Here is an 8136-nt window from a genome sequence, read left to right as displayed (position 1 = left end):
AAAATGTCATCCACATTTTTTTCCTCAGAAACATAGCCATACTCCAACACCGTGAGAACATGGGCCATCATTGGAACTTGATGTAACCAACACGCATTTCAAAATACAGCCTCGTCGTCAGTCTTACAGTGCCAGTTTGTTTTTCAGAGATCGTACACGCTGTGTGCATTTTGGACCAATCTCCATGAAGACATTTTGCAAAGTATCGAAGGTATACTTCAGAGCCTTTGGGTAGGAGATATTCAGGGCATAAAGGAAGCCAAAAAGGTATGGAAGAGCAGTTGGGAGTATCTGGGATATCTTCCAAAACAACTCTCTCTTCGAGGATGACGGCAATGTTTTGCACTCGCGTAGATGTCCCTGGACCACAGTCTTAGAGAACATAAAGAATGCCCACAGCCACGCCCTGGAGAGCCACATCATCTGCATCGGTCTCCTGCAGAAAACAAAAGCACAAAAAAAGGATTTTTACACTCACATTGACTTTGCAAATCTGCTCTGCCCCCTCCTGTACCATCTACTCATGACAAAACTCATGGGGCTGGGTCCCATTACATGACACTACACAACACTAGTATTATACACTGCTCCAAAAAATAAAGGGAACACCAAACCCAAAGCAATGCAACTTCCCGTCAATCATACCAGAAAGGAAGCACTCATTGTGAATTCATTTTGCCTGCAGTTTTGTAAATTTAACAACCAATGAGCAGCAATTGTAGGTAATAACCAAACTACGCCCAAGAAATAGTTTTTTTTTTCTGCAGGTGGCATCCACAGACCATTCCAACCCCCACCCCAAATACTTTCTGTCTGATTTTTGGTCACGTGTATTCACACCCCTGTAGCCTACCTACAATGTAGGTTAAATGAGGCAGAGTATCATCCACTGAGGTTGCTCAGCTATTGGTTCTCAAAGATGACACATCAATGTGTGGCAAGAAGATTTGTCGTGTCCACCAGCAGTGTCCAGAGCATGGAGGGGATGCCAGGAGAAATGCCAGTACCACCACCACATACACACACACTCACTTATTCAGTCTGTGCAACTTTACCCTCCCTAATACCACTGCATGTCTTACGTTGAATTCTATTTACCCCCCCCCCCCAGCTGATCAATGACACTGAGATGTTTGAACTGTTGCCCTCAGGGAGGTGCCACAGGTGAATCAACAGACACCCACCCCCTGTTCTATTCATTACCTCATCTTACACTAATACTCTATTTTTATTCTCTGTTGTATTCTATTACTCTGTCCTACATGTATGTCAGCATACTTGTATGTGTACGAGTATAGTGTACACAGTATGAAACATAAAAAAGGCACTGTAAGTCATTATATGATTTGTTGGAAAAAGCGTAGTTCCTGTTTGATGCTAATGACTACTTACAAGGCATTCTTTGAAAAGTTCCTTAGGGTCCTCATGGAGAAATACCGGAAGTCCTCGAAGAGCAGCATCTTTGCGGTGCCTGAGGATGTCAGAGGTCTATGCCAAAAAAGCAGGAAAAAACAGTTTAGTCATAATAGTTGAGAGTTCAAACACTTTCTAATATCGAAAATATTTTTACTCATTCATTTTTTTTTTCTACTCCCATATTAATTAAAGATTTTCCCCAGCAACTACACTGTTCCAGAAACATAAATGGGACACCAAAAACAAAGCAATAAAACTCAAGTCAATCATGATCAAGTCAATCTATGATATCAGCCTGTCTAGTTGGGAAGTAACACAATGTGAATTTATTTTGCTTTCTGTTGTGCAAATATAACAGGCAATGGATAGAATTTAGAGGTAATAACCAAATAATGCCCCAAAAATAGTTATTCCTCTGTGCCATCCACAGATCATCTTTTTTGGTCATGTGCATCCTGACAGTTTCATATCCCTGATGGTATCATGAGGCAGTGGGTCATCCACTGAATTTGCTCAGCTAATGGTACTCATCCAAGATGGCTCATTAATGTGTGCGGTACCCATCAGTAGTGTGCAGAGTATGGAGGAGATGCCAGGGGACGTGACAGCACACCAGGGGACGTTGAGGACATAGTCGGTTTACAACCCAGCAGCAAGATTGCGATCTTCTTCCTTGCAACATATGGCACAGGAAGAACACTGCCAGAGGCCTGCAAAACGAGCTTTGCAGGCCACTACCGTGAATGTTTCTGCTCTAAATGGTCAGAAACAGACTTCATGAAGAGGGCATGAGGTCCGGGGAGTAATTTGCTTATATCACAGGTAATGCTGCCTACAACATTTGTGAAGAGCATAGGGCGCCAATGGTGGATGTGACAATTTCGATGTTCAACAGCACACGATGTACCATCTTGGATGAGCAGCACTACCTGAGCAAATTCAGTGAGTGATCGACACCGCCTCTCGGTAAAATCATCTGCCAGAAAGAAAGAGAAATGGTCTGTGGCCACCACAACAGGATAACTGCGGGCTGTTTTTTTTGTTAGTACCTCTAATTTCTACCCATTGCCTGTTAAATTTGCACAAAGACCCTTTCACAACAATGGTTTCTTTCTAGCTGGACAGGCCGACATAGGAGTATGGCTGACCTGGGAGTTGCATTGCTTTGCTGTTCCTTTTATGTTTTTGAAGCAGTGCAACATATGTTCTTTGTTTTTTTAATATGATCAGTTTAACAAAAGCCTAGCCTGGTTTGAGCAGTCTTCCAAAAAGCTAAGAATTTCAACCACAACATACCTCATCATCAAGCTTCGCCATGACATCATCCATAACCTTTCCAAAGGCTGTTTTTCGGGCACGGTACAGACGAAGTAGTTTGGGAGTGTAATTGTCCACTGCAGCTCTAAAGGTCCTCAATAGCATCTTGTTTGTGATCAGCTCAGCATCAATCTGTCAAATACACAAAGCAACATACACAAAAAGGAACAGGTCAAACAATGGAAGGGTTCTCAGCATACAGAAATGTAACCAGATGTCTACAGCAGTATCAAATTTGTAAATTCTTACCTGCTCCTTGAAAAACTAGATGTACCGCAGAGCGGTACAAAATATGACCGCCGCCCAGTCCAGCACATTTTTTCCACAAAAATAAATAAATTGCATTATCCACACTCAATTCTCAATGGTATCTGCTACACAACAAGTACCAAAACATGATTAGTTCATAGATTTCACATGTAAAATTCATTTTATACAACCCTACCCCCATCTTGCCTGTTCATAATTCTGAGAAATTCTTGAATATGTGTCATACGATTACTGAGTGTGAATGTATGTGTGTGTGTGTATATCTGCTTATGCACATGTGTGCACATGGAATGGGTTAACATGACCCCTGGAGGCAAACATACAGAAAAAATTGGTCATCCTAGGCCCTACGGTTCTCAAGATATTCACAGAAAACTGTGTCTGCCCTACCCTCCTTTCGGGGGGTCCAGTCCAGCGGGGGGGCTACAGATCAAAATGAAAAATGATGGTTCCATGCTATCCATGTGGGGTTACATGCCCACCAATTTTCGTGTACCCAGGTCTTTCAGTGTCCCGGGAATCCTTGTTGGTGTACGGTCACTAAATGTCCACATAAATCATTTTATTGTAAGGCCCCCCATGAACGAAAGTTCACAAAACTTGGCATGCATTCGGAAGGTGTCATAATGATCCTACACTTTAAATTTCGTGCAGTTTTGACCATGTCAGCCAGAGATATTGTGATGAAAACACCTAATTTTTTGCTTTTTAATTTTTAACTAGGTGGAGCTATACATGAAATAAGTGGTAATGGGATGGGTTGACATGCCCCCTTAAGACCAAATATACAAAAAAAAGGTGGACCTCCTAGCCCTACGGTTCTCGAGATATTCACAGAAAACTGTGTCTGCCCTACCCTCCTTTCGGGGGGTGCAGTTCAGCGGGGGGGCTACAGATCAAAACGAAAAATGATGGTTCCATGCTATCCATGTGGGGTTACATGCCCACCAAGTTTCGTCTACCCCGGTCTTTCAGTGTCCCGGGAATCCTTGACGGAAATTTGGACATGCGAAAAAAAAAAAAAAAATCTGACTAAACCTATATGACCGCCGCTTCGCTGCGCGGCGGTCATAATAAAGCAGGCCATCTGTCTTGCACTTCTATCACCATCGGCTGGTCATCAACAATCTCCCTTCTCCTCAGGGAAAAGGTCATCTCCATCGTTTCTCTTACGAATTTCTCATCTATTTTGGCTGTCTTTGATGCTTCTGTCACGGGGATGATTGTCTGTGTTTGTTTGTTATGTCTGCTTCCTGGTGGTGGCTTGTGGTATGACATGCTCTGCTCACCTGTCTTGGGTTATCATATGAGATAAGCACAGGTGTTAATTGTCACAGGTGTGGTGATTTGGCTAATTATTGACAGCGTTTTTTAAGTGACCGGATCCCCTTGCATGAGAGACGAGGAAGTGGGTTTCTAACCTTCCGTTTGATCTCTGTGGGAGAGATGAGCAAAGATGAGACCATCGTGCGGAGAACCTGGGGAAAAGAAAACTGTTCCTGCAGCTCCAGCCAGAGGGAAAGTACACCGTTACCGATCGTAACCAGCGTAGGCATATTGCTGTTTGTTGACTGAACCAGCGCTGCTGCTACAGGCCTCTGTGTTGCCTATTGACCTACACCGGAGGTGCGACTTCTCGTCGCTCCTCTGCCAAGTTAAGTAGGGTAGACTGAGTAGGCCTACAGTTGAGACACTTTTTGCCCACACAAAATCAAACAAAAATAGATACTGAAAAGAAGTGATTTTCCACACAACATTCCACATGCCATTTCCTTAGCTTGTAGACTAAAATATTATAAATCAATAATACCCATAAGTAGTTTATATTTTCCACAATTAGCTCATAAACATAAGGTGCATTTTTTGTCTTGACTGTACCCTATAGAGTACAGTTGACACCCACCTGGTACAGTTGAGACACCCATCTTTAATGATGTATAGTTAACTAACCGTTAGTTGGAAAGTTTAATAAATAAAAACATAGCAATTGCTAATTGTTTGTATTTCGAATTCATTCATTTCATTTAAATTAGCGTTGGTTAAAAGGAATACATCATGAACAAAATGTGACACAGGAACAGATAGCGAACAGTAGCCTACAAATGGAATGTTCAAGTAGCCTAACACAATCCAATGTGTGTCTCAATTGTACCCCGCTGACCACCTCACACATTTCTCTAGATTTTGCAACGACCTTACATGACACAATGCCATAAAATATGCCAGTTTTTAGGACACAGAATAATGTTTGTAATGATACCAGTTACATTTAACAGTAACATAAGTGTAATGAGCTATTCATTGTCGAAGGTGCATGGTGAAGTGAAATTCTTACTTTGGAAAAAAAACATGTGCCGATATCCTTGGATGGGAGATACTTTTGTCGTTCAAATTTGCCATGATCAAAGAGGGCACTAATACGCATGTGCATAGCAAAAATCACAACTTGGGGTTGCTGTGCAAGCAAGATATTTAAGGTGTCTCAACTGTACACATGTCTCAACTGTACTCAGTCTACCCTACATGCTCCTTAAATCTACACTAGATGGGCTGTGGTACGAGAGGGGACTGTTAACCTACTGCTGTATGGATTGGGCTACTCCAAGATCACGTTAAGAGTTGGGCATTTGGAAAGAATATTCCCAGTATTTTTATGGACTCAATTGCATCGTAATTGTGTGTGTTGCGGTGTGAAGCTTTATTGTTTTTTTGGACACTGACGTGAAGATTTGCTGTGCTGACCTCTCCTTCTCTCTCTCATTGAATTGTTGTTGGGGAACATTGAATATTGGGAGTCTTCCCTGTAAATGTCCTGTCTCCTATGCCCTCCGACTCGCTTTAGAGTCTCTCTCTCTCTCTCTCTCTCCCCGCCAGTGTGCGTGTGTCTGCTGTCTGCCGGACCCTGGTACCTGACGTCAGTCACGGTGTGACCCCGCCCCCTCACGAATCTGCCTGCGTTTGCTGCTGCGTCCTAGCTGGCTCCTTCTCCCTCCTCTGTGTGGATCTATGGAATGTTGGTTTCCTTCTCAATTAACGGAGTCATTTCTTTTAGAAGAAACTCAAGTGACTGTATTTAAAACTAGAAAATGTAATTTCGAGGAAATGATCAGTGCATGAAAATAAACGTACTGTTTATTAACATAAAATGCCAAACAAACTTTTATTTGGAAACAGTTGGCAGGAGTCATAGTTGATAACAACTAACAGTTGAAATGGCTGAACAGTTAAATAGTTGAGTAGTTTAAATGGTTAAATTATTTAATAGTGAATTATTGTAGTGGGGACATTTATTTTGAAACTGTTGTGGGCAGAGGAAATGGTAGTCTTAAGAGAGCCAGATTGTATGCTTAAAGCCTGAGACAGAGTAGGCCTATATAGTTTAAAAGTTGAATGTAGATAGTGTAATGGATGTTGATAGACAGAAAGTTGAATGGATGTTGATGGGCAGATTGTTTAATGGATGTTGATGGATAGTTTAATGGGTGGATAAATGAATGGTTTGAAGAGGATGAATGGATAGAAAGTTGGATGGTTGAAACAGGTGCAATCAGTTTAATTGGCCCTTTGATGGGTCCTTATAGTGAGCAGCTGGAAGTTGATACAGGTGCAAATCAAATTAATTAGTCCAATAAGCTTGTTTTTTTTTTTTATTAATATCTCAAAGTATAAAGTTTACAAAAGTGAAAAATACATTCCCCACGTGTCCTTTTCAAGACCTACGTTACAAAGTTTGAACGAAGTTTCTACGGATTACAGAACAGTGCATGCACTGTAATAAATCCTATATTTTTATATCGCAATTTCCTCTGACTCTGGTGTGTTGTGTGGTTACAGTAACTCCCCAGAAGAAAGTTATTTACACATTGGTTACACTTCCACCAAGAGCTTTCTTTGATGTGAAGAATCATCCTGCTGATTTGGATGTTCAGGAAAATGGTTGATCTCCCCACGCTTGGCCTTCTTCAGTGTGTATGGTCCAGTCTCCATCGGCCTTCCTTTTGCTGTTGAGGGAAACGTCACTGCAACCTGCCAGTCGCAGTTTTGCTCTGAAGTTGTTGAACTTGTTCCGGATACTGCCAAGCCAGCCATCATAACCGTTGCCATCAACATCTGTGAGGCATGGGTATTTGGAGATCAAAGCAACTGCAATGGATTCTACTTTGTGAGGCTGAGGGTACGCTTTTATATCAAAGGCAGCATGGGCAATTTTGTCAAGAATGTCTTGAATGTTTGAACTGCACTTTGTGAGACATGCAAGACAGTTTGCATAGACAGTAAAAGACTTGCAAGTTTGTTCTCAACTGTTGTACCATCAAAATGTTCTACTGCATATTCCTCCAACACATGACTCGATTATTGTTGAATTAAAGTTGAAGCAGCACCATCATCAATACTCCTGCAGTTACAGCAAACGGCTGAATCACAGTTCTAAAGTCATTTGTACTATACTGCTTATGTTTTCTGCTTTTATGTAAACTGAATGTTTTGTAAGCATTTGTTTTAAAGTCACAACCTAAAAAGGGACACTGAACGGTTTCCTGAATTTTAAGATGATTTGCCAGGTGTTTAAAAAAGTCCCTTTCAGAACATATTTCTTGAAAATCCCAACATTCACATTTGAAGGTGAAATTAGACTGATCATGAACAAGTGTACCTTTGTGATGTCTTGAAATGTGTGACTTTAAGGCTCCTCGAGTTTTAAACACACAAGGACAGTTGGAATGAACACAAGGCCAGTGGTGGGGTCTCCTGTGGTGAAGCTCATGGTGTCTGACAAGATTGTCCTGGTCTGAGGAAAAAACGCAGTACTTGCAGAACATGGGAGATTTGGTGTTCCTATCTGAAACATGTAATCAGAAAGAAAGAAAGCAGTGAGCTCCAATAAGTGAATTTGCAAATTACAGCAGGGCCTGTGGCTTGACCATCACATTTGCCAATCCCACAATGGCAGGTGAACACACCAAAGCAAACCAGGTGACATAGTACTTATAAAAGAGACACAGTGTAATTTATCCAATTCTCTGAACACGACTATTACACTGGTACTGAAATCCAGGATTGTGACACCCAAAGGCTAGCCTGGCCTTAATTGCCTTCCTACGTACTTCCGCTCGATTTTCATCTCCCTCCACT

General features: G+C 41.7%; 1 long non-coding RNA gene across 1 annotated transcript; it reads left to right on the top strand.

Annotated features, from left to right (window-relative positions):
• Positions 1 to 4334: 4334 nt before the first annotated feature.
• Positions 4335 to 7525, top strand: LOC121678103. Its single transcript, XR_006021155.1, has 3 exons — positions 4335 to 4551; positions 5878 to 6016; positions 6838 to 7525. It is a non-coding gene; the product is annotated as an uncharacterized LOC121678103 (long non-coding RNA).
• The last annotated feature ends 611 nt before the right edge of the window (positions 7526 to 8136 follow it).

This window comes from Alosa sapidissima, chromosome 12, assembly GCF_018492685.1.
Source record: "Alosa sapidissima isolate fAloSap1 chromosome 12, fAloSap1.pri, whole genome shotgun sequence".
In the NCBI taxonomy this organism is placed as follows: Eukaryota; Metazoa; Chordata; class Actinopteri; order Clupeiformes; family Clupeidae; genus Alosa; species Alosa sapidissima.
The sequence above is the reverse complement of the archived record's forward strand: the minus strand, read 5'-3'. Positions and strand labels throughout refer to the sequence as shown.